The sequence below is a fragment of the Schistocerca nitens genome, chromosome 3 (genome assembly GCF_023898315.1).
Source record: "Schistocerca nitens isolate TAMUIC-IGC-003100 chromosome 3, iqSchNite1.1, whole genome shotgun sequence".
Taxonomy (NCBI): Eukaryota; Metazoa; Arthropoda; class Insecta; order Orthoptera; family Acrididae; genus Schistocerca; species Schistocerca nitens.
In genome coordinates, this window is record NC_064616.1 from 890,400,349 (window position 1) to 890,427,741 (window position 27,393).

The 27,393-nt window shown below is 43.8% G+C and overlaps 1 protein-coding gene and 1 non-coding gene across 7 annotated transcripts in view; one reads left to right on the top strand and one right to left on the bottom strand.

Moving 5' to 3' along the window:
• Window positions 1–27,393, top strand: part of LOC126248944 (organic cation transporter protein) — a 308,493-nt gene that overhangs the window by 110,645 nt on the left and 170,455 nt on the right. The window lies entirely within an intron of this gene.
• Trnat-agu (transfer RNA threonine (anticodon AGU)) lies at window positions 26,017–26,091 on the bottom strand. The gene has a single exon. It is a non-coding gene; the product is annotated as a tRNA-Thr (tRNA).

Genomic DNA, 27,393 nt, shown 5'->3' on the forward strand with positions numbered 1-27,393 from the left:
TTGCTCGTCATGTGGCTGAGGGTGACAATTTCTTGTCAAAGATTGTTACAGGCGATGAAACATGGGTTCATCACTTCGAACCTGAAACAAATCGGCAATCAATGGAGTGGCGCCACACCCACTCCCCTACCAAGAAAAAGTTTAAAGCCATACCCTCAGCCGATAAAGTCATGGTTACAGTCTTCTGGGACGCTGAAGGGGTTATTCTGTTCGATGTCCTTCCCCATGGTCAAACGATCAACTCTGAAGTGTATTGTGCTACTCTTCAGAAATTGAAGAAACGACTTCAGCGTGTTCGTAGGCACAAAAATCTGAACGAACTTCTCCTTCTTCATGACAACGCAAGACCTCACACAAGTCTTCGCACCCGAGAGGAGCTCACAAAACTTCAGTGGACTGTTCTTCCTCATGCACCCTACAGCCCCGATCTCGCTCCGTCGGATTTCCATATGTTTGGCCCAATGAAGGACGCAATCCGTGGGACGCACTACGCGGATGATGAAGAAGTTATTGATGCAGTACGACGTTGGCTCCGACATCGACCAGTGGAATGGTACCGTGCAGGCATACAGGCTCTCATTTCAAGGTGGCGTAAGGCCGTAGCATTGAACGGAGATTACGTTGAAAAATAGTGTTGTGTAGCTAAAAGATTGGGGAATAACCTGGTGTATTTCAATGCTGAATAAAACAACCCCTGTTTCAGAAAAAAAATGTGTTGCATTACTTATTGAACTGCCCTCGTACATTACCTTCGGTTTATGGCGACGAGAGCCGCAGGCACGTTTTACTGATTGGTGTTGCACCGCGATATCGATGTTGACTTTGAACCCGAGGGCATACATGGTTCAAATACTAATCATTTCTGAAGAACATACCAATGCACATGTCCTGTGAATGTGAATGTCCTGTCTCTAGTCGTTCAAGGTGCTCTGTTTTTTTCTGAACATGTACTTTATGGACTCAATACTACCGCCATCTGTATGTGTGCATACCGCTATCCCACGACTGTTGTCACCTCAGTGTACTATTCCTGGCTCGAATGGCTCTGAGCACTATGGGAATTAACATCTTGAGGTCATCAGTCCCCTAGAACTTAGAACTACTTAAACCTAACTAACCTAAGGACATCACACACATCCATGCCCGAGGCAGGACTCGAATCTGCGACCGTAGCGGTCGCGCGGTTCCAGACTGAAGCGCCTAGAACCGCTCGGCCGGACCTGCCGGCGTACTATTCTTCTTTAGCAAAACAAATAAATAAAACGAAGCGCATGAAGTTTGCACTGTGATATTTTAATGAATGCTGCTGTGAGCAATTGTCAAATTTCGCTTCCGGCTGCCATGCAAAGTAACGTCGATAGCTCAAATCACTTTGACATGATTTGGGCAATCATCCAACTTTCAGACATTATTATACTACAGTACGTTATATTATACTAACACTAGTGTTTAAGGTAACTACCATTTCTTATCGGCGTAAGTATCTGGGTAACCATCGACTTTTGCACAGCGAAATAGTTCACATTTTTACCTTTCTGTTCGCTAAAAAAATTTTCTTTTATTTTGTTATTATTATTATTATTATTATTATTATTATTATTATTATTATTCATTTTTAATGTATGCAGTCACTTCAACGTACTTGAAAGACTCAGTATGGAGCCCCATGAAAATCTGCAAACAGTTTATAGTATTTAGCTACTAACTAAACTAACTCCGTCTACAGGCCGCAAGCGACCCATCGGGACCATCCGACCGCCGTATCATCCGCAGGTGAGGATGCGGAGAGGAGGGGCATGGGGTCAGCACACCGCTCTCCCGGTCGTTATGACGGTTTTCTTTGACCGGAGCCGCTACTATTCGGTCGAGTAGCTCCTCAATTGGCATCACGAGGCTGAGTGCACCCCGAAAAATGGCAACAGCACGTGGCGGCGGGATGGTGACCCATCCAAGCGCCGGCCACGCCCGACAGCGCTTAACTTCGGTGATCTCACGGGAACCGGTGTATCCACCGTGGCAAGGCCGTTGCCCAGTATTTAGCTACGCGTTTAAAAAATTATATCACAGAAATACAACCTCTCGCATTCCTCAAGCGCAATCAGGTTCACACAGTCAGCAATCTGATTTGTCTGGACGCGCATTTTTATGCTTGTAACTGATGACTCATTTCATTAGCGTTTCGACGTAGCAACAAGTAACATAATCGAAGCGTGTCATTCTTTGTAAGCGTTTATCAGAACGCCAGTCTGGGTGCTTCATGCACATCATCGTAAATGTCGTAACGGTTTTCACTTGCGTGCTGATAACAGCAGTGACTGTAAATGTTTTGACCTCCAGCTTATGTTTTCTGCCTATATCTCAACGCATTTTATTAGCACTAGTTATTCTGTTGAGACAATGAAAATTCGAGGAAAATTACAAGCTGTTTTCGACAATACTCCCAAAGTTCAGTCGTGTTTCTGGGCAGTCTCCAGTTTCGCTGGGGGTTATCTGATGAACGCACAAGCCCACACTCGTTTTTATGAGCCATATAAGACAGACCTTCAGGTTTAAAAGAGCATTTGGTGATATCGTTTTAGCATTTCCGGCTTACGTTCTGTGAACAATGTGGCATTAACGCGCGCGCGTTTGTATGTGTGTGTGTGTGTGTGTGTGTATGTGTGTGTGTGTGTGTGTGTGTGTCTAGGGGGGAGGGGGGGCGGTTCCAGTCCCGTTTACCACACTTTATGCAAGAATAAATCGCTAATATGGTAGATGAATCTCAATTTGGTTAATCGTAAGTATCAGCCGGTCGACTGTGCGCGTTGTTAGCAACTAGTTCCTGGCTATTAAATTCTTTGCTAATGCTCAGAGTCACCAAAAATATTAGTGAATGCAAGCAAAGAAATAGTTCTTTCGCCTGACCTTCAATTATGTTGGAGATTATTCTTAGAGTAAAGCCATCCGCAATCGGTTTCTGCACAATATTCCGGATTTACAGTTCTAGCCGTTAAAATTACTGCGCCGTGAAGACAGCATGCAACCAACGTCAAAGTGACATGAAGGGTATACCCTTTTGGATATACTAATGATACGAATTTCAACGCATGTGTGCAATGCAGGCAAGTGTAACGCCATCTACCAGTTTTTTTACAACGAAAGATTACGCACTGGGTTTCTCATTCAGAAATCACACACGAATATTGTTTGTTCGTGAGAAGGTAGAGTTCTGCCTCGTGTAAGAAACAGAAATGTGTATCATCTCCTGTCGGAATTCGACAGTGGCGGACCAAATATTTCTCGTGCGAAACTCAGCTTGCCCTTTTCTCGCACGATATCCTGCAAACCATGGATAAAGGGCAACATGCACACTCCATATTCCAAAATTTAGCTTTAGCATCTGACACAATACCTCACTGCAGGTTGTTAACGAAGTCCTAGAATACGTAACAGGTTCTCAGATGTGTGAATAGCTCCAAGACTTTTTTAGTAACAGAACCCAGTACATTGTCCGGGCGATGAGTTTTCATCAGAGACAAGGGCATCGTCAGGAGTGGCACGGGAAACTGTGATAGAATCGCTCCTGTTATCTATATACGGTACATAAACTATCTGATAGATAGGATGACCAGCAATGTGCAACTATTTGCTGACGATGCTGTAGTGTACTAGAACGTGTTGTCGTTGAGTGACTGTACGAAGATACGGGAGAACTTAAACAAATTTTTATTTGGTGTGATGAATGGCAGTTTGCTCGAAATGTAGGAAAGCAAGTTAATGCAGATGAGTAGGAAAAACAATCTTCTGATGTTCGAATACAGTATAAGTGGTGTGCTACTTGACGGAGTTACGTTGATTCAATGTGTAGGCGTGACGTTGCAAAGTTACATGAAATGGGACGAGTACGTAAGGTCGGTAGCAGGGAAGGTGAATCGCCGACTTCGATTTATTGAGAGAAATCTGAGAAAGTGCAGCTTATGTATAAACGAGACCACGTTTAGAAAGTTAGTTCGACCCATTCTTGAGTACTGCTTCAGTGTGTGAGATCCCTGCCAGTTCGAATTAAAGAAAGACAACGAAGCAGTTCGGAGGCGTGGTGATAGGTCGCAACAGGCTATTGTTACGGAAATGCTCCATGAACTCAAACAGAAATCGCTGGAAGGAAGCCGACGTTCTTTTCGCGAAACACTATTTAGAAAATTTAGGGAATCGGACTTTGCGGCTGACTCCAGAAAGATCATACTGCCGCCAACGGAGATTTCGCTTAAGGACTCCGCTCGTGCAGAGAGGTATAGACCATCGTTTTCCCTTGCCTCATTTGCGAGTGGAACAGGAAAGAGAATAACTGTTCGTGGTACAAGGTAACCTCTGTCATGGATTGCGGAGTATGTATGTAGTTGTAGATGTAGACACATCACGACGAACGTACACTATGTGATCAAATATATCCAGACACCCCAAAAACACGTTTTTCGTATTAGTGCATTGTGCTACAGCCTAATGCCAGGTATTCCATTTCAGCGACGTCAGTGGTCATTAGACATCATGAGAGAGCAGAATGGGGCGCTCCGCAGAACTCAAGGACTTCGAACGTGGTCAGGTGATTGGGTGCCACTTGTGTGTTAGGTGTCTACTCGAGATTTCCACACTCATAGAAATCAATGGGTCCTCTGTTTCCGATGTGATAGTGAAGTGTAAACGTGAAGGAACACGTACAGCACATAAGCGTACAGGCCGATCTCGTCTGTTGACTGACAGAGACTACCGACAGTTGAAGAGGGTCGTCATGTGTAATAGGCAGGCATCTATCTAGACCGTCATATAGGAATTCCAAACTTCATCAGGATCCACTGCAAGTACTATGGCAGTTAGGCGGGAGGAGAGAAAACTTGGATTTCATGGTCGAGCGGCTGCTAATAAGCCACACATCACGCCGGTAGGTGCCAAACGACGCCTCGCTTGGTGTAAGGAGCGCAAACATTGGACGACTGAACAGTGGAAAAACAGTATAGAGAGACGAATCACGGTATATAATGTGGAGATCCGATGGCAGGGTGTGGGTATGGCGAATGCCCGGTGAACGTCATCTGCCAGCGTGTGTAGTGCCAACAGTAAATTTCGGAGGTGGTGGTCTTATCGTGTGGTCGTGTTTTACATGGAGGGGGCTTGCACCCCTTGTTGTTTTGCGTGGCACTATCACAGCGCAGGCCTACATTGATGTTTCAAGCACCTTCTTGCTTCCCACTGTTGAAGAGCAATTCGGGGATGGCGACTGCATCTTTCAACACGATCGAGCACCTGTTCATAATGCGCGGCCTGTGACGGAGTCGTTACGCGACAATAACATCCCTGTAATGGACTGGCCTGCACAGAGTCCTGACCTGAATCCTATCGAATACCTTTGGGTTGTTTTGGAACTCCGACTTCGTACCAGGCCTCACTGACCGACATCGACTCCTCTCCTCAGAGCAGCACTCCGTGAAGAATGGGCTGCCATTCCCCAAGAAACCTTCCAGCACCTGATTGAACGTGTGCCTGCGAGAGTGGCAGCTATCATCAAGGCTAAGGGTGGGCCAACACCATATTGATTTCCAGCATTACCGATGGAGGGCGCCACGAACTTGTAAGTCATTTTCAGCCAGGTGTCCGGATACTTTTGATCACACAATGTATACGTATACGGAGATTCCGGTGAGAATGAACGTTACCAGATAGCATCCTTTATCAGCTCCTGGTAAGATGGTATGAGGATAACACTGGGTAGACAGTACGATCATCTCTCTTTCACAGTAACTTGGACAGGAGGCGTTATACTTCAGACATGGTAAGACCGGTAGTTGGGCCCTATCTTCGAGGCCTCCATGTCATCTTTCAGCTAAATAACGCAAGATTTCGCGTTGCCGGTGCTGTCTTGCAACTGTTGTCCTGACCGACACGTTCTCCAGACCTCTCATCTATTTGTGTCTGCTCGCCAACTGCTGAGAGTCTGGCACGCCACCGCTACCCGTATCAGTCATCCGATCTCTGTTCGACTTGCTGCCCAGCCGAGTTGGAGCCGTTGTTGCTGCCAGAGGTGGTAGCTCTGTGCACTGAATTTCGCACCCTACGAGGTGCGGCTAGAAAAAAACCGGACTGATGCTGGAAAAAACATTTATTTACAATTATTTACAATTTCATGTTATCTCCTTCAATGTACTCTCCTCCTCGGTCTCTACACCGCTCCATACGAATTTTCCACTGTTCATAGCAATGCTGCAGATCATTTTCGGTAAGTCCATACATTACTTCATTCGCTTTTTCTCTTACTGCTTCAACAGTCTCAAATCTAGTTCCTTTCAAAGCTGACTTGACTTTAGGGAAAAGAAAAAAGTCACAGGGGGCCAAATCAGGTGAGTAGGGTGGATGATCTAAGATGGGAATGTTGTGTTTTGCCAAAAACGTCTTCACTGACAACGCACTGTGAGCTGGGGCATTGTCTTGGTGAAGGATCCATGACTTTTTTCTCCACAAATCGTTCCGTTTTCTCCGTACTCGCTCACGTAGGGTAGCCAGGACGCTAATGTAGTAATGCTGATTCACTGTTTGTCCCTCTGGTACCCAATCAATGTGCACAATCCCTTTGATGTAAAAAAAAAAAACAATCATCATTGCCTTGAATTTCGATTTTGACATTCGTGCTTTTTTTTGTCGTGGAGAACCAGGAGTTTTCCAATGCATCGATTGGCGTTTAGTTTCGGGATCGTACGTAAAAAACCACGATTCATCGCAAGTAATAACATTTTGTAAGAAGGTGGGATCACTTTCAATGTTTTCCAGGATGTCAGAACAAATCATTCTTCGGCGTTCCTTCTGTTCAATTGTGAGACACTTTGGAACCATTTTTGAACACACTTTGTTCATGTTGAAACTTTCATGAAGAATCTGCCTAACACTTTCCTTGTCAACTCCTGTTAACTCAGACACTGCTCTGATTGTTAAACGGCGATCTTGTCGAACAAGTTTACCGATTTTTTCAATGTTTGCATCAGTTTTTGCTGACAATGGTCTGCCAGTGCGAGTGTCATCACTGGTGTCTTCGCGGCCACCTTTAAATCGTTTAAACCACTCACACACTTGTGTTCGCGATAAACAATCATCGCCGTACACTTGTTGTAACATTACAAACGTTTCACTTGCAGATTTTCCTAGTTTGAAACAAAATTTGATGTTAACACGCTGTTCTTTCTGTACACTCAACATTTTCCGACGCACAGACAAAACGTCAACTACTTAAAACAGACGCCACGGGCAGACTGAGTGCAGGAGGCAGATGAAACTTGAGCAGTAGGCGGAGCGAGAGTCACGTGACAGGCCACGCGACTTTCAGCCTTATTGCATTCGTTTTATTGTTTCACCAGTAGTAGTCCGGTTTTTTTCTAGCCACACCTCGTATATACTCCCAGAACACGTAAAAATTTCATCGTGTGTTCTTCCTGATATAAAGGGGCGATCAAAAAGTTTCCGTTTGCGGGCGTTGCTGCAGCATAGATGCAACGTAGCGCGACTCCGATGCAGGTAAATAAGCACCAACATATAAACAAGGGATCGGGGTGGCATCCGTGTCATTCCTACGTGCGTGCGGCAAATGCGGAAATGTGGACTGTGGTGACGTTATTACTTCACGTTGCCGGTGCTGTCCTGACCTACCACAACTGCTGTAACTTTATCTTGGAACTCTTCTATTTGGTCCGTGTTTGCATCCGAAAACAACAAAATGGATTACTGTGAGTCCGCCTTGATGCAAAACACTTTTTGTTATTTATTTATTCCCCCAAACTAGTTTTCGCGACAAATATCGCCATCATCAGTGGGTTCTTTAAATCCAGAAATTGCACAATTATAAAACACTGTAACACATTATTACATTTGTACTGTTTGTTTTTTAAATACTGTTTTCTGTGGATACTTTCATACGACCTTATTTATGGTACTTTACAGCATGGTTTTAAGAATTGTTGTCGCTCTTTGCGACATATTTTCAGTACTTTTTCTTTTGCCGTTTCCTTGCCATACATCATGTCATCTGCAACTGTGTGAGTGGCTGTTAGTAAGCAAATACTAACGTGAACTTACGTATGTCAGCGTTATACAACTGGGATTGCGGTAGTGTTGTGGAGCCAGTTTTGGTGTATACTAGGCAGTAACTTAGTCTGTCGTGTACTCACGTTCGTTTGGCGGCCTGCAGCTAATTTTATACACAGAAAAGCAAAACTTTCGCAATTTGTTTATGATCCAAAACATTACGCCATCTTGCTGTTCGCGTGTGTCGCGAGAAATGTATCGCATGTTGCGAGAAGGCTATGAAAACTTCAGCAGGAGTTCTGACGACTTCTGTTCCTTATTTATGTGATGAGGTTTCTTTGCGTGTGTGTGCTTTCTGTTCTGTGTCCTGCGTCAGTTCTCTCAGAGCGGTAAAGAGTGTGTTTTGCAAAGTGTTGTGCTTTCGTTTATTACATTTTTCCCTTCCACTATAGCCTTTTGTATGTAGCAATTTTCTTCAATTGTTAGTTGTCAGAATAAACTGTTCCTGTGTTTCAGGATGTGTAGAACGCTTTCGATCTTAGTGGGTTGGTTCAAATGGCTCTGTGCACTATGGGACTTAAGTTCTGAGGTCATCAGTCCCCTAGAACTTAGAACTAGTTAAACCTAACTAACCTAAGGACATCACGCACGTCCATGCCCGAGGCAGGATTCGAACCTGCGACCGTAGCGGTCGCGCGGTTCAAGACTGTAGCGCCTAGAACCGCTCGGCCACTCTGGCCGGCATCTTAGTGTGGTTATGGTTTTCATTCATTAGGAGTTCTGCGAAAGTTGAAAGTGGGCTGTCACCCTTTTGAACTCTCGTGTGCTCTGTGTAACTCGTTCGGAAATTTCTGCTTGTTTGTGGTATGTTTTGGGCCTGCAGGAGTTACTTGTGAGTTGGTATATTCCAGCATCGCTGAATCTGTCTGAGTTTCTTTTGTCTGGTCTTAGCCTTTTTTGTACTGTGTTGTTTGTTCTGATTGTTATTGGGATCCCTTACTTTCTGTAACTAGTTTGGGGAATAAATAAGTAAATAAATAACAAAAAGGGTTTTGCATCAAGACGGACTCACAATTTCCATATTGTTGTTTTTCTATGCAAACACGGACGAAATGGAAGAGTTCCAAGATTAAGTTATTGTTTCTACGTAATGCCAGGCATTCCCAGTAAAGCCGTCAGGACAGGTCATGAGTCGTGCTCGGGTACCTCAGCGGCTAGAGCTCTTGCCCGTGAAGGGCAGAAGTGTCGATTTCGAGTGTCGGTCCGGCACGCAGTTTCAGTCTACCAGGAAGTTTGAAATCAGTGCACCCCCCCCCCCCCTCTCTCTCCCTACAGAATGAAAAATTCATTCTGGATGCTATCCTATTTTCTAAATAATTCTCATGTATTTTCACTTCTTCTGTAAACCACATATGTCATCTGCAAATATAAAAAGATTTAAAGTATATGTTGAGGTAGTTCATATGTATCATTAACAGCGTTTAAAAGCTTGGTATACTTGCCAATTATTTTTATAAAAATTCACACGCTAGAAACTATCTTGAAACATTTGCTCAGTATACATTTTTTATATGTCAATACGTCTGATTCATTACATTAGGCATCAATGATTACCCTCCTTATTTGCAAAGAGTTACCCACAGAGAAATAAGATACGCTATATCCTTCTAAGCCTTGATATTACTTTGCAATTTAAAAGCCACCACGAGGTCAAAAAATATCAAAGTCTATCAATCATTTTTAGCCATTATCTCATAATTCCTCACATATTTCCGTAAAACAAGCTTAATTAATTATATGAATTTCCCATTTATCGGACTAATGTCTGTGATTTAGGGGATCTTAGGCCTGAAAGGATACTTTCTAACGGCCCGCATCTCGTGGTCGTGCGGTAGCGTTCTCGCTTCCCACGTCCGGGTTCCCGGGTTCGATTCCCGGCGGGGTCAGGGATTTTCTCTGCCTCGTGATGGCTGCGTGTTGTGTGCTGTCCTTAGGTTAGTTAGGTTTAAGTAGTTCTAAGTTCTAGGCGACTGATGACCGTAGATGTTAAGTCCCATAGTGCTCAGAGCCACTTGATACTTTCTAATTTCAGCTTCTACATGCTGTTACAGGAATTTGGCTCTGAATCGACACCGATCCACTCACTACTGTAACACTGATACGGACAACCAAATACCTTTTCTCATTCAATTGTAGGTGACCTGTGGATACCATCAAATGGCCAAGTTAGCGGTGATTAACGTCAACTCAAGTCCCATATTAACTTGCTTTGCAAAACTGCCAAGATGGTGTCTATTATCGCGTTAACAACGGTTTGCAGAGTATAGATGTAGATTGAAGATGGTAGATGTAGATGTATAGCAGCTGTACAACGTCAATTTTAGAGGTTCGAGTCTCAGCAGGGATCCTGTTCAAATCATTGCCGATGTCGCAGGCCAGTCCATATCAAGACTTTTCCCAACACTTCCCGCAATAGCTACCATATTCTGCTTATTAAAACCCTTTACACAGTGTCTCTACGTCTTTTGTCATCTGACTGAAGCCTATGCTGAGCATAAAAATATTTGCGTTTCGGTATTCCATCCTAGATGTCTTCTGCAAATATAGGCTCATATCCTGCATCTCGCTTATGTAGGGAGATTCCAATACCAGATTCGATATAATATTTACTGTCGATACCAGTTCCTAAAATAGCACCGATACCTCAACAATGTCGGAAAAGTTATCGTTACCGTCAGTATCGCAAGACAATGTTCGCTTTTTACTGTATTTTAAGCTTTTACATCACAAAATTCTTATTTGTAATAAGATGATATAGGGATATTTTTATTTGTGTGCATTAATCAACCTGGGTATAAAATTAAATACAAGTTTAAGGAGTATAGGAGAAATGTTCCAAAAATAAACATAGGCTTTGACGTAAATTCCACGCTATACGCGTGCGAAATTATTACGAGTGATACTATTTTCTCACTGAAAGATTATGTTTATTTGAGTCAGTATGTTTCTAACACACTGCCAAAAATATCATCTTTTATAGGTGTTTACAAGAACGCGTATATTTCTGTCTTCAGACCATGGCTCCAAGTTTGGAGAAAAGACGACCACAAGGTATTGAGGTTGCTAAGTTGATTCAATGAATTCTAGCTTGTTTGCATAACTCAGGAAAAATGTTTTTTCCTCCCATTCTCCTGGAAAATTTAAATTCTGAGGGCCTACTAATGATGCCTCATTTTCACGTCTCTGGTAGTATCTTAATGCGTCGTCCAAGAACCAAAAATTTTTTTTCAACAAAACCTTCTACGTATTCGCCAGAGGAAAATCTCCCGGATGAAAGGCATTTTTCAGTGTACTACTTGCTATGGCATATGAAACTGTACTCTGGACATGTATTTTCTTGAATCATGAATCAAGAAAAATGTACTCACCGTAATTATGGGTTTTCCTCTACAAAGCCAAAACACTTCAACATTTCATAAGCTAAGGTATTCTATAGGGCTAAAATATCATCGTTGTTCGAGTTTAAATTGTTCATGTATGCAGCCAAACAAACCACTAATGGCCGGCCGGGGTGGTCGAGAGGTTCTAGACGCTACAGTCGGGCATGGATGTGTGTGATGTCCTTAGGTTAGTTAGGTTTAAGTAGTTCTAAGTTCTAGGGGACTGATGACCTCAGAAGTTAAGTCCCTTAGTGCTCAGAGCCATTTGGAACCAAACCACCAATGAATAATTTTCGATACCGTCACAAACATCTCTCCTGAGATTTCCGTAGTTACATACTCATAGGTATTACATCCCCATCCAACAGTGACGAAAACGCAGAAGTGCTTGAACTCGAGCCGGATACAGACGCGATAAGAGGCTCATAGTTTACATGTATGAAGGGTAGGGCATAGCGGGCGCAGCCCCAATGGTCATTGCAATGTTGGTTACGAGGGGCGTTCAAAAAAAGAATGGTTCAAATGGCTCTGAGCACTATGGGACTTAACATCTATGGTCATCAGTCCCCTAGAACTTAGAACTACTTAAACCTAACTAACCTAAGGACGTCACACAACACCCAGTCATCACGAGGCAGAGAAAATCCCTGACCCCGCCGGGAATCGAACCCGGGAACCCGGGCGTGGGAAGCGTGAACGCTACCGCACGACCACGAGCTGCGGACGAGGGGCGATCAATAAGTAATGAAATACATATGTTTCCGAAAGCAGGTTGTTTTTGTTCTAGATTCCAGTACACCGTATTAATCTCCGTTCTTTTGGCTACAAAACCCTATTTTCCAACATAATCTCCGTTCAGTGCGACGTTCTTACGCTATCTTACACGGAGGGCCTATATGCCCGCATGGTATCACTCTACTGCTCGACGTCAGAGCCAACGTCTTTCTGTATCAGTAGCCTCCCCATAGCCCACGTACCTCTTCCGCGGGGTGCATCCTTCATTGGGCCGTACAGATGGAATTAGGAAGGTGCGAGATCCGGGCTGTAGGGTGACTGAGGGAGAACGGTCCAATGAAGTTGTGTGAGCTCCTTTCGGGTGCGCAGGCTCGTATGAGGCTTTGCGTTGTCATGGAGAAGGAGAACTAGGAGACCGTCGCCACGGCTTTACTGGGTGAGTATGGGGCTTTTAATTTTTCCTTCGACGAGAGGTGGCGTGGCAAATGGATTGCCATTTTGTTTCCGCTTCGAAGTGATGAGCCCATGCCGGCCGCTGTGGCCGAGCGGTTCTAGGCGCTTCAGTCCGGAACCGCGCTGCTGCTACGGTCGCAGGTTCGAATCCTGCCTCGGGTATGGATGTGTGTGATGTTGGTTTAAGTATTTCTAAGCCTAGGGGACTGATGACCTCAGATGTTAAGTTCCATAGTGCTTAGAGCCATTTGATGAACCCATGTTTCGTCGCTTATGACATGATGTTCGACAAAAAATTTTAACTATCAGCCTTGTAACGCGCAAGCATTTCTCTTTCGTTGCTCTTTATGGTCTTCTGGTAGGCACCAAAAAATCCAGCGGGCACATGCCTTTGAGTACCGTATCTGCTGGACGAGTGTGTCAGCACCACCAACAGACGTACAGTTGAGCATCGAGGTGTTTGATTGCGACCCGTCGGTCACCTCAAATGACACTGTCCGCACGTTACACCATTGCAGGAGTCACAACTTTGTGAATGAAAGAAGGAAGGAAGATTGGGCTTAACGTCACGTCGACATCGAGGACATTACAGATGGAGCACAAGCTCGGATTGTGTCAAAGGAACCATCCCGGGATTTGCCTGGAGTGATTTAGGGAAACCGCGGAAAACCTAAACCTGGAAGGCCGGGCGCTAGTTTGAACTATCGTCCTCCCGTACGCGAGTCCACTGCGCTAACCACTGCGCGACCTTGTTGCGATGATGACAGACTCCTCGCTATCGACTCACCGCGCTTTTGTTCACTGCTAGGTCTCCGTAGAAATTCTGCAAGTGCCTACGAGTATCTGCGATGCTCTATTTTTCCTCCAGAAGGAACTCAGTGGCAGCTCTCTGCTTGGAACGCACCTCCGGTACAGACGCAATTTTGAAAGCTACATTTAGCACCGCAACCTATTGGAACTTCATGAAACTGTGGAGGCTGCAGCAGGAATATTCCACGATGTCCCACAACAAATTCTGCATTTTTTCAACCGAAACTGGCCAAGAAAAAAAAAAACATGTGTTGCATTACTTATTATTTATGCGAACTTCATGAAACTATAGGGGTTTAAGCAGGAATATTCCACGATATACCACAACAAATTCCTCATTTTTTTCAACCGAAAGTCTGACAAAAAAACGTGTTGCATTCATTATTGAATTCCAATCCCACATCGGTTCCCCCACGATAACTGGAAGATGAACTACATTATTCCTCTATCGCATCACCAAAACCGATACTTGACTGTGCAAAGAAGTATAAAATACATTTTACTTTTCCGTTTTTGAGTGGAAAACAGTACTTTATTTCAGGAGACAGATGATTGCCGTTTTATGTCTAATACCAGATATTTAGCATTACGACAGTCAAAAGAAGAGTGCACAGTGCACTAGTGCACTGAAGAGCCAAAGAAACTGGTACACCTGCCTAATATCGTGTAGGGCCCCGCGAGCAAGCAGAGGTGTCGCATCACGATGTGGCGTGGACTCGACTATTGTCTGAAGTAGTGCTGGAGGGAACTGACACCATTAATCTTGCAGGTCTGTCCATAAATCCGCAATAGTACAACGGGGTGGAGATCTCTTCCAAACAGGACACTTCAAGGCATCCGAAATATACGCGATAATCATGTCTGGGGAGTTTGGTGGCCATCGGAAATGTTTAAATTCAGAAGAGTGTTTCTGGAGCCACTTTGGAGCAATTCTAAACGTGTAGGGTGTCGCATTGTCCTGCTGGAATTGCTCAAGTCCGTCGGAATGCACAATCGACATGAATGTATGCAGGGGATCAGACAGGATGCTTACGTACGTTTCACCTGTCAGAGTAGTATCTAGACGTATTAGGGGTCCCATGTTACTCCAACTGCACACGCCCCACATCATTACAGGGCCTCCACCAGGTTGAACAGTCCGCTGCTGACGTGCAGGGTCCGTGTATTCATGAGGTTGTCTCCATACCCGTACAAATCCACCAGCTCGATACAATTTGAAACGAGACTCGTCCGACCAGGCAACATGTTTCTAGTCATCAGCAGTCCAGTGTCGGTGTTGACGGGCCGAGGCGAGACGTAAAGCTTTGTGTCGTACAGCCATCAAGGTTGCACGAGTGGGCCTTCGGCTCCGAAAGCCCATATCGATGATGTTTCGTTGAATAGTTCGCACGCTGACACTTTTTGATGGCCCAGCATTGAAATCTGCAGCAATTTGCGGAACGGTTGCACTTTGAACTATTGAACTATTGAACTATTGAACTATTGAACTATTGAACTATTCTCTACAGTCGTCGTTGGCCCCGTTCTTGCAGGATCTTTTTCCGGCCGCAGCGATGTCGGAGATTTGATGTTTTTCCGGATTCCTGGTATTCACGGTACACTCATGAAACGGACGTACGGAAAAATCCTCACTATCACTACCTCGGATATGCTGTGTACCATCGCTCGTGCGCAGACTATAGCACCACGTTCAAACTCACTTAAATCTTGATAACCTGCCATTGTAGCAGCACTAATCGATCTAACAACTGCGCCAGACACTTGTTGTCTTATGTAGGCGTTGCCGACTGCAGCACCGTAGTCTGCCTGTTTAAATTTGTATTTGAATACACATACCTATACGAATTTCTTTGGCGCTATGGGCATGATTCAGAAAGAAGGAACTTGGGTCCCGTGTGATCGGAAACCAAGAGATGTTGAACGGCGTTTGTGTGCTTGTGAACAGTTGCTTCAGAGGCAAAAACGGGAGGGATTTCTGCATCGCATTGTGACCGGGGACGAAAAATGGGTTCATTACGATAACCCTAAACGCAAAAAATCATGGGGATATCTCGGCCATGCTTCCACGTCGACGGCCAAACCGAATATACACGGTACCAAGATCATGCTCTGCATTTGGTGGGACCAGCTCGGCGTCGTGTACTATGAGGTGTTAAAAGCACGTGAAACAATCACAGATGCTCGTTATCGAACGATTAATGCGTTTGAGCAGAGCATTGAAAGACAAACGGCCGCAGTACAGCGAGAGGCACGATAAAGTGATTTTGCAGCCCTTCAACGCTCGATCCCACGTTGCAAAAGAGGTCAAAACGTACTTGGAAACGTTGAAATGGGAAGTCCTACACCACCCGCTGTATTCTCCAGACATTACTCTCTCTATCACCTGCTTAGATCAATGGCGCGTGGCCTGGTGACCAACACTTCCGATCTCATGAAGAAGTCGGTGGAAAATACTTTGAATGATACATGTGTAACCACTTTGTTTCATTAAAGCCTCAAATGTTGGGGGAAAAAACGGCGGAAGCAAAGTTGTACGCCTTGTAGTTTCATATTCCTCTTTCAGTTTTGTTGAGTGTCCAATGGGAATGGATGCAAATATATTCCCTTTGTGAAGCAAGACACATCTCAGGCTTATGGTGTTGTCTATAAAAATGTGCCAGTCTTTTGGTTGACATCCCTGTGACACCATCTGAATGAGTATACCAGGAGTGTTATTCCAATATACAAATTCTTCGTACTGGCTGAAGTATTGCAGAACAGCTGCTTCTGTTGTGCGGTATAACGCAATTTTCGCTTCTGTACTAACACAGTTGTTTTCCTTTAGGAGCTGCACGGTGTGGCCGTGCGGTTCTAGGCGTTTCAGTCTGGAACCGCGTGACCGCTACGGTCGTGGGTTCGAATCCTGCCTCTGGCATGGATGTGTGTGATGTCCTTAGGTTAGTTAGGTTTAAGTAGTTCTAAGTTCTAGGGGACTGATGACCACAGATGTTAAGTCCCATAGTGCTCAGAGCCATTTGAACAATTTTTTTTCCTTTAGCCTGGACGCCACAAGTTCTGCTCTATTCTTTGACAAATTAAGACCTCGTACCAGATGATTTAGTTTCACTTGAGTGAACAATTTATGTGTAGAAATTTCTCTTTCATTTTCACTTCCATTGCTGATGCTGTTTTTGCACTCCAAATCCTGTATTTCTTCAGATTCTGATACCTACAGGTTCAGGTAGTTTAGTAAACACTGGTATAGGAACTTCTTCACTGTGTGCTACAGGTCTCCTGGCTGATTTTGAATTTGGATATTCCCATTTACGTTTTTACAATCGACTGAAACCTTTGACATCTACAACACAAAAGTAACAGTCATCGTGGTGGTTTTCTGGCTCTCGCCAGAGCTTTAGTACACCGAAATTTAAACGTTTATCTTTGTGCATTTTTCTGTCGAAGACACTCTACACGATTTTTACAAATAGTGTTGGGAGCTCATGGTCTATCTTGGTCTCCAAGCTGTACTCCAAAATGTGCAAGATATGCCTGCTTTACAAATTCTGATGTTCCATCTTTGTTTCTGTAGGTAGTATTCACCGCAAATATAACAGAACACATTGGGGTTGTATATGCATCCACCTCGTGAAGAACTCATATTTTCCTGAAACAGAAAAATAGAAATACAAAATAAATTTTAAAGAATTTATTAGAATGTTTAATTGTGAAATGTTAAAGAAAGTGAAAAGTTAGGTGAAAATAAAGATCAACGATACTGACGGAAAATCAGCGTCTAGTGGAACATTTGATTAAAATCCAAAAATATAAATATCTTCAAAACTAGAGTCAAAAGAGAAAAGTAAATCCATATTCGGATTCAGGGGCCTCTGAAGTACAATAAATGGCGTCAGCTTATTTTCCCCCTAAATTGTCGCTCTTGCCAGGGCTCTCCGACATTGGAATAGCACCCCAGCTTTGGACGTAATGGGGAATTTAATATAAGATCTAAAATAAATGTTCCCGAATATGTTTGACAAAAAAAGAACTTTTTTTTGTAGATCTGTGATATTTGTGGGTAGAACAGACCCATCGCCGGACGCCGCTGCGCTGTTCAGAGCCTATGGTGACGAGTCGCCTATAAAGCCTGCGGAACATCACGAAAACAGACAAACAGAGAGACCATACGGAAGTGGGATTCCTGTATTTTTTTTTTATTTTTATGATAAGTGAAGTTCAAAATTCCAATATCAGTCACCCTAGGCAAGGCGATGCAACTCTCAAAAATTCTTGAGAAAATCGACTTTGAAGTTTTCAGAGAGCCTACGAATACACTAAAGTACGGTCTATTTTCCGAGTGGCTGTGTAGCTATGTGGCAGATGCTCAGCTGCCACATTGCGGGTCTATAGTTCGATTCCTGGCTAGCGCACTTTTTTAAACATAGGTACCTGTTCTGCGACGACTTCCGTTAAGTATAAAATACAGGGTGTGCATAATGAAAGTTCCAGTTTCAGAACATCGTAGAAAGAGAACAACTGCTCAGAATAAAGTCAAATTTGAACAGCACATTATTGACGCAGGGCGAAAGTCATGGAACAAACAAATAAATAAATAAGTAAATAAAATAAAATAAGAATTAATGAAAATTTCACCAATGGATACCGCTGTAAGCGTCTTAACGTAAATGGCGTGGGCTGTAAGTGACAGATTAATCGCAATACGACGGCTATGGTTTGAGTTGCACATTACACCATCCGTACTGTTCAATATGGATGACTCTGTGCAGTCAACTATGGTGGCACTGTTGCGTAAGTCCATCCACCACAGCGGTATCGTTCCACATCGGATGAGAAAAATCGGTTTTAACTGTCCTGAGGCATTAATAATAAAAATAAATAAATAAAAAAATAAACATAAAAAGCAAAATGACATCGGCTATTAATTGTCTTGGGGCCAAAATAAAATTGGTTTCTAATTTTCGTGAGACTGGCGCAAGAATTTTACAGTATGCTGTCCACCGTTTTCTGCCACAAGTTGAAATCGAGGAACAACATATCCAACAGACTGGAACATCTCGGGGGTCACGTTCAGAACGCGTTGCACAGTGCGTGCCTTCAGTTCAGCTACGTTCGTTAATTGAAGCACTGAAAGCAGTATCTTTCAGATAAAGCCACCAGCCACACGGATTAAGATCAGGTGATCTGTACGGCCAGGTTGTAGGGGAAATGATAATTCTAGCATGTCCGAAATGCCTCTGTAGCAGCCGCTTCACTGGCTGTGCTATGTGCCGAGAAGCGCCATCTTGCACAAAAATGATCCTGTCCAGATTTGAATGGCGTTGGTGCGCAAATGATTGTCATAGCGTTTACCAGTGACGGTACAGGGAACAGGTCCCTCAGTACTCATCTCCTCGAAAAATTACGGCCCTATAATAAACGATGCCCTCAAGCCACATCACACAGTCACCTTTGCAGGATGAAGTGGTATTGGTTGATGTGCGTGCGGATTTTCCTTTGTCCACATTCTGCAATTCTGCATAGACATTTCGTTGGAGCCGTCTTGGGCGCCTTGCCACGGTCCGTACGGCTCCCCCCATCGGAGGTTCGAGTCCTCCCTCGGGCATGGGTGTGTGTGTTGTCCTTAGCGTAAGTTAGTTTAAGTTAGATTAAGTAGTGTGTAAGCCTAGGGACCGATGACCTCAGCAGTTTGGTCCCATAAGAACTTACCACAAATTTAAAATTTCGTTGGAGATAGAAATGGGCTTCGTCTGTGCACAGAATGTTCCATCGCCACTCATTGTCCGTTTCCATGTGAGCAAGAAACTCCAGAACGAACGTTTGTATTGCTGGTAGGTCAGCAGAAAGCAGCTCCTGAACATGGGTGATTTTGTATGAATCCTAATGCAGAACGTATCGTAGGATTTTATGCACCCAGATCATAGGCATGTCCAACGTTCGAGCAATTCCTCGTGCACTACATATTTGCACCACACCGCTCGACCTCTCCGGCAATGCTGTGGCCACATCTTCGACAGACGTCGGATCAACTGCTTTCCCTCTCCGCCACATTGCACTTCAAAAGAACCTGTCTTTTCGAATTTTGTAATCATTTTCTCCAGACCCATAGCAGACATCGGACCAATGCCTTTTTTCATACTCCTGAGTGTTCGGAAGTTCTGCAGGGTCTGCACAGTCACCGTTCTTGTAAAAGAGCATTACCAGCAAGCGTGGTCCTTCATGGCGACAGTCGGGCTTGGTGTCTTGGACACAAACTGAGGAGCAGCCGTGTGCAGCGCGTCTATTGGTGTGCATATTCTGACGCTTTCAGCGCCATCAGTTGGTCAAATTTTCCTCCATTAATTAATTAATTAATTAATTAATTAATTAATTTATTTATTTATTTATTTTTCACGAAGTTTCCTTTTGTGCCAATAATATGCTGCTCATAATTGACGTTATTCTGAGTATTGGTTCTCTTTCTACAGCGTTTTGAATCCCGAACTTTAATTATGGACACCCTGTATATAAACATACATATACAGGATGGTCCATTGATTGTGACCGGGCCAAATATCTCACGAAATAAGCATCAAACGAAAAAACTACAAACAACGAAACTTCTCTAGCTTGAAGGGGGAAACCAGATGGCGCTATGGTTGGCCGCTAGATGGCGCTGCCATAGGTCAAACGGATACCAACTGCGTTTTTTTAAATTGGAACCCCCATTTTTATTACATATTCGTGTAGTACGTAAAGAAATATGAATGTTTTAGTTGTACCACTTGTGATAGATGGCGCTGTAATAGTCACAAACGTACAACTACGTGGTATCACGTAACATTCCGCCAGTGCGGACGGTATTTGCTTCGTGATACATTACCCGTGTTAAAATGGACCGTTTACCAATTGCGGAAAAGGGCGATATCGTGTTGATGTATGGCTATTGTGATCAAAATGCCCAACGGGCGTGTGCTATGTATGCTGCTCGGTATTCTGGACGATATCATCCAAGTGTCCGGACCATTCGCCGGGTAGTTACGTTATTTAAGGAAACAGGAAGTGTTCAGCCACATGTGAAACGTCAACCACGGCCTGCAACAAATGACGATGCCCAAGTAGGTGTTTTAGCTGCTGTCGCGGCTAATCCGCACATCAGTAGCAGACAAACTGCGCAGAATCGGGAATCAATAAAACGTCGGTGTTTATAATGCTACATCAACATCGATTGCACCCGTACCATGTTTCTATGCACCAGGAATAGCATGGCGACGACTTTGAACGTCGTGTACAGTTCTGCCACTGGGCACAAGAGAAATTACGGGACGATGACAGATTTTTTTGCACGCGTTCTATTTAGCGCCGAAGCGTCATTCACCAACGGTGGTAACGTAAGCCGGCAAATATGCACTATTGGGCAACGGAAAATCCACGATGGCTGCGACAAGTGGAACATCAGCGACATTGGCGGGTTAATGTATGGTGCGGCATTATGGGAGGAAGGATAATTGGCCCCCATTTTATCGATGGCAATCTAATTGGTGCAATGTATGCTGATTTCCTACGTAATGTTCTACCGATGTTACTACAAGATGTTTCACAGGATGACAGAATGGCGATGTACTTCCAACATGATGGTGTCCGGCACATAGCTCGCGTGCGGTTGAAGAGGTATTGAATAGCATATTTCATGACAGGTGGATTGGTCGTCGAAGCACCATACCATGGCCCGCACGTTCACCGGATCTGACGTCCCCGGATTTCTTTCTGTGGGGAAAGATGAAGGATATTTGCTATCGTGATCCACCGACAACGCCTGACAACATGCGTCAGCGCATTGTCAATGTATGTGCGAACATTCCGGAAGGCGAACTACTCGCTGTTGAGAGCAATGTCGTTACACGTATTGCCAAATGCATTGAGATTGACGGACATCATTTAGAGCATTTATTGCATTAATGTGGTATTTACAAGTAATCACGCTTTAACAGCATGCGTTCTCAGAAATGATAAGTTGACAGAGGTATATGTATCACATTGGAACAACCGAAATAAAATGTTCAAACGTACCTACGTTTTGTATTTTAATTTAAAAAACATACCTGTTACCAACTGTTCGTCTAAAATTGTGAGCCATATGTTTGTGACTATTACAGCGCCATCTACCACAAAGCGAAAAAAGTGGTCCAACTAAAACATTCATATTTCCTTACGTACTACACGAATATGTTATAAAAAATGGGGGTTCCTATTTAAAAAACCCAGTTGATATCCGTTTGACCTATGGCAGCGCCATCTAGCGGGCCAACAATAGTGCCATCTGGTTTCCCCCTTCAAGCTGGACGAGTTTCGTTCTTTGCAGTTTTTCGTTTGACGCTTATTCCGTGAGATATTTGGGCCGGTCACGATCAATGGACCACACTGTATATAACGGCAACCATGGACTCCGAAGAGCCGACCGCGGTGGCCGTGCGGTTCTAGGCGCTGCAGTCCGGAACCGCGGGACTGCTACGGTCGCAGGTTCGAATCCTGCCTCGGACATGGCTGTATGTGATGTACTTAGGTTAGTTAGGTTTAAATAGTTCTAAGTCTAAGGGCCTGATGACCTCAGATGTTAAGTCCCATAGTGCTTAGAGCCATTTGAACCATTTTGATATTGTACATACTTGAACTTCCCCCATGAACCATGGACCTTGCCGTTGGTGGGGAGGCTTGCGTGCCTCAGCGATACAGATGGCCGTACCGTAGGTGCAACCACAACGTAGGGGTATCTGTTGAGAGGCCAGACAAACATGTGGTTCCTGAAGAGGGGCAGCAGCCTTTTCAGTAGTTGCAGGGGCAACAGTCTGGATGATTGACTGATCTGGCCTTGTAACATTAACCAAAACGGCCTTGCTGTGCTGGTACTGCGAACGGCTGAAAGCAAGGGGAAACTACAGCCGTAATTTTTCCCGAGGACATGCAGCTTTACTGTATGACTAAATGATGATGGCGTCCTCTTGGGTAAAATATTCCGGAGGTAAAATAGTCCCCCATTCGGATCTCCGGGCGGGGACTACTAAAGAGGACGTCGTTATCAGGAGAAAGAAAACTGGCGTTCTACGGATCGGAGCGTGGAATGTCAGATCCCTTAATCGGGCAGGTAGGTTAGAAAATTTAAAACGGGAAATGGATAGGTTAAAGTTAGATATAGTGGGAATTAGTGAAGTTCGGTGGCAGGAGGAACAAGACTTTTGGTCAGGTGATTACAGGGTTATAAATACAAAATCAAATAGGGGTAATGCAGGAGTAGGTTTAATAATGAATAAAAAAATAGGAGTGCGGGTTAGCTACTATAAACAGCAAGTGAACGCATTATTGTGGCCAAGATAGACACAAAGCCCATGCCTACTACAGTAGTACAAGTTTATATGCCAACTAGCTCTGCAGATGATGAAGAAATTGATGAAATGTATGACGAGATAAAAGAAATTATTCAGGTAGTGAAGGGAGACGAAAATTTAATAGTCATGGGTGACTGGAATTCGTCAGTAGGAAAAGGGAGAGAAGGAAACATAGTAGGTGAATATGGATTGGGGGGAAGAAATGAAAGAGGAAGCCGCCTTGTAGAATTTTGCACAGAGCATAACTTAATCATAGCTAACACTTGGTTCAAGAATCATAAAAGAAGGTTGTATACCTGGAAGAATCCTGGAGATACTAATAGGTATCAGATAGATTATATAATGGTAAGACAGAGATTTAGGAACCAGGTTTTAAATTGTAAGACATTTCCAGGGGCAGATATGGATTCTGACCACAATCTATTGGTTATGAACTGCAGATTGAAACCGAAGAAACTGCAAAAAGGTGGGAATTTAAGGAGATGGGACCTGGATAAACTGAAAGAACCAGAGGTTGTAGAGAGTTTCAGGGAGAGCATAAGGGAACAATTGACAGGAATGGGGGAAAGAAATACAGTAGAAGAAGAATGGGTAGCTCTGAGGGATGAAGTAGTGAAGGCAGCAGAGGATCAAGTAGGTAAAAAGACGAGGGCTAATAGAAATCCTTGGGTAACAGAAGAAATATTGAATTTAATTGATGAAAGGAGAAAATATAAAAATGCAGTAAATGAAGCAGGCAAAAGGGAATACAAACGTCTCAAAAATGAGATCGACAGAAAGTGCAAAATGGCTAAGCAGCGATGGCTAGAGGACAAATGTAAGGATGTAGAGGCTTGTCTCACTAGGGGTAAGATAGATACTGCCTACAGGAAAATTAAAGAGACCTTTGGAGAGAAGAGAACCACTTGTATGAATATCAAGAGCTCAGATGGCAACCCAGTTCTAAGCAAAGAAGGGAAGGCAGAAAAGTGGAAGGAGTATATAGAGGGTTTATACAAGGACGATGTACTTGAGGACAGTATTATGGAAATGGAAGAGGATGTAGTTGAAGATGAAATGGGAGATAAGATACTGCGTGAAGAGTTTGACAGAGCACTGAAAGACCTGAGTCGAAACAAGGCCCCGGGAGTAGACAACATTCCATTAGAACTACTGATGGCCTTGGGAGAGCCAGTCATGACAAAACTCTACCATCTGGTGAGCAAGATGTATGAGACAGGCGAAATACCCACAGACTTCAAGAAGAATATAATAATTCCAATACCAAAGAAAGCAGGTGTTGACAGATGTGAAAATTACCGAACTATCAGTTTAATAAGTCACAGCTGCAAAATACTAACGCGAATTCTTTACAGACGAATGGAAAAACTGGTAGAAGCGGACCTCGGGGAAGATCAGTTTGGATTCCGTAGAAATGTTGGAACACGTGTGGCAATACTAACCTTACGACGTATCTTAGAAGAAAGATTAAGAAAAGGCAAACGTACGTTTCTAGCATTTGTAGACTTACAGAAAGCTTTTGACAACGTTAACTGGAATACTCTCTTTCAAATTCTGAAGGTGGCAGGGGTAAAATACAGGGAGCGAAAGGCTATTTACAATTTGTACAGAAACCAGATGGCAGTTATAAGAGTCGAGGGGCATGAAAGGGAAGCAGTGGTTGGGAAAGGAGTGAGACAGGGTTGTAGCCTCTCCCCGATGTTATTCAATCTGTATATTGAGCAAGCAGTAAAGGAAACAAAAGAAAAATTCGGAGTAGGTATTAAAATTCATGGAGAAGAATTAAAAACTTTGAGGTTCGCCGATGACATTGTAATTCTGTCAGAGACAGCAAAGGACTTGGAAGAGCAGTTGAACGGAATGGACAGTGTCTTGAAAGGAGGATATAAGATGAACATCAACAAAAGCAAAACGAGGATAATGGAATGTAGTCAAATTAAATCGGGTGATGCTGAGGGGATTAGATTAGGAAATGAGACACTTAAAGTAGTAAAGGAGTTTTGCTATTTAGGGAGTAAAATAACTGATGATGGTCGAAGTAGAGAGGATATAAAATGTAGACTGGCAATGGCAAGGAAATCGTTTCTGAAGAAGAGAAATTTGTTAACATCGAGTATAGATTTAAGTGTCAGGAAGTCGTTTCTGAAAGTATTTGTATGGAGTGTAGCCATTTATGGAAGTGAAACATGGACGATAACCAGTTTGGACAAGAAGAGAATAGAAGCTTTCGAAATGTGGTGCTACAGAAGAATGCTGAAGATAAGGTGGGTAGATCACGTAACTAATGAGGAGGTATTGAATAGGATTGGGGAGAAGAGAAGTTTGTGGCACAACTTGACTAGAAGAAGGGATCGGTTGGTAGGACATGTTTTGAGGCATCAAGGGATCACAAATTTAGCATTGGAGGGCAGCGTGGAGGGTAAAAATCGTAGAGGGAGACCAAGAGATGAATACACTAAGCAGATTCAGAAGGATGTAGGTTGCAGTAGGTACTGGGAGATGATGAAGCTTGCACAGGATAGAGTAGCATGGAGAGCTGCATCAAACCAGTCTCAGGACTGAAGACCACAACTACAACACATACTTGAACTGTGTATACTGTCATACTTCTTTGGGAAAACTCCAAATATTACCAGGAACTGATGGCTGAAGTCCCAGCACTTCTCCTGGATTTGTCTCCTGGTGAAAATTTGATCCATGGTTGATATTCCTCCCAAAAACCTGCGTTGTACTTTCCAACAATATCTTCAGAAAAACGCTTCAGCCTTTCAAAAATTATTAATGATAGCAGTTTGTATGATACACTTAGTAAAGAGATACCTTTATAATTACTACAGTCCCTTTTAGTGTTCTTTTTGTGCAGTGGGATAATGGTAGGTGACCTCCACTCTTTCGGAATTTCCTCCTTTCTCCATACTTCACTTATGAGACTGTATATCCGTTTCTGAAGTATTCCACCTGCTGTCTTCAACACCTCTGCAGTTATCCTATCTTCTCCTGGTGCCTTATTGTTCTTCAGTTTCTTTATTTTTCTATCTGCAATCTGTTGAGTTACTTCAATTTCTTATACGTAAATTGATGGTGGTTGGTTGGGGGGGGGGGGGCGGGGGGGGGGAGGAAGGAAAGGGAAGAGGCTACTGACATCAGTTGCATCGCGACATTACGCAGAATCAGCGAAAATGTGTACCGGACCGGGATTCGAACCCAGGATCTCCTGCTTACTAGGCAGGCGCGTTAACCACTGAGCCATCCAGGACACAGTGTTATCGCAGCTGGACTGACCATCTCTGCACGCCTCACAGCCGACCCACATTCCCACCGAGCACCATCTATTCGCTGTCCCTGTGCATTTCCTCCATGCTCGCTAGTCAGAGATTCCCGCAGGAAGTTGGACATACTGGTGCGTCCGCACTGAAGAAGGTAGGTCCATTGCTCCTCCTCTAGACGAATCAATTATATGAATGTGTTGGTGCATATCCATTAACAAGTGTTACATCTCCATACCTATATCTTATAGTGAGACATGATGTCCTCTTACTGTTTCCACTGAGGTTCTTCACTTGCCTTACCAAATGGTCACTCACCAAAAATCCTGTTCCATGTCCGTGCCTCCATTCTCTTCACAGCGGCCATAAATAATTACTGATTTATTCTCATGTAAACAATTTTGGCATCTTCTGGGTTATGCAGACTTCTAGCATTCCACGTGGCGACTCGTAAGCCAATCCGTCTAGCCTTTTTCATCTTTCAGGGTTCTACCGTTATCCGAGGCACGCTTGTAAGAATTTTGGTAATGATAAATGTGCCTTGGATGCGTTACAGGGGTTGCGCATGGTTAGCTCAGCAGTGGGGCTGCCACTTTCCTGCTCCTGAGCTAGCAGGATTTGTCTTTAGGGTTTTCTCCTCTAGGAGCATAGCTTTCACTGCACCTCAAAGGCTCCCCGTGCCCAAAGGAATAGCTACATACGGGATATGTGAGGAATGGAAAAACAGGCAAGATGGGTCCTTGTGAGCACACTTTGTCTGCCTCGTCCGCTGAGACCCTTCTGGCTGGGTTGGACCTGCGGGATAGCTATGCTACAGCCGGTATAGCTCTCAGCTTCACAGGAGCACACAAGATCTCCCGCCAGCGTGGACAGTACTCCGGTAAGGCGGTGCCCCCTGAGAGAGGCATGTTAAGAGGGAAACAAATCAGACTGCTCGAGATAGATAATCACTGGTTTGAGCCTCGGTTTGGTCATTATTTCTTTCTCTTTTTTCCGATTCAGTTCGAATACCTACTTCATTTAAATATAAAATTCATCAGCTGTATCCAGTTAACACATACTTGTCATTCTTTTGAAAATGCACATCTTATTTCTAATTACATATCGCGTACAAAAGTCCAGTTTTCATTCCAACTACTAGGTCTACAACTTTGCTTCCACCATTTTTTCTCGAAGTTCGGGGCTTTATTGTGAAAAACTTACAAAAAAATTATGATTCATAGGATTGCCCATCGCTGGTCACTACATTCTCCCATCTTTCGGATAGCATACGAAGAACTGGGCGTCTTTTGT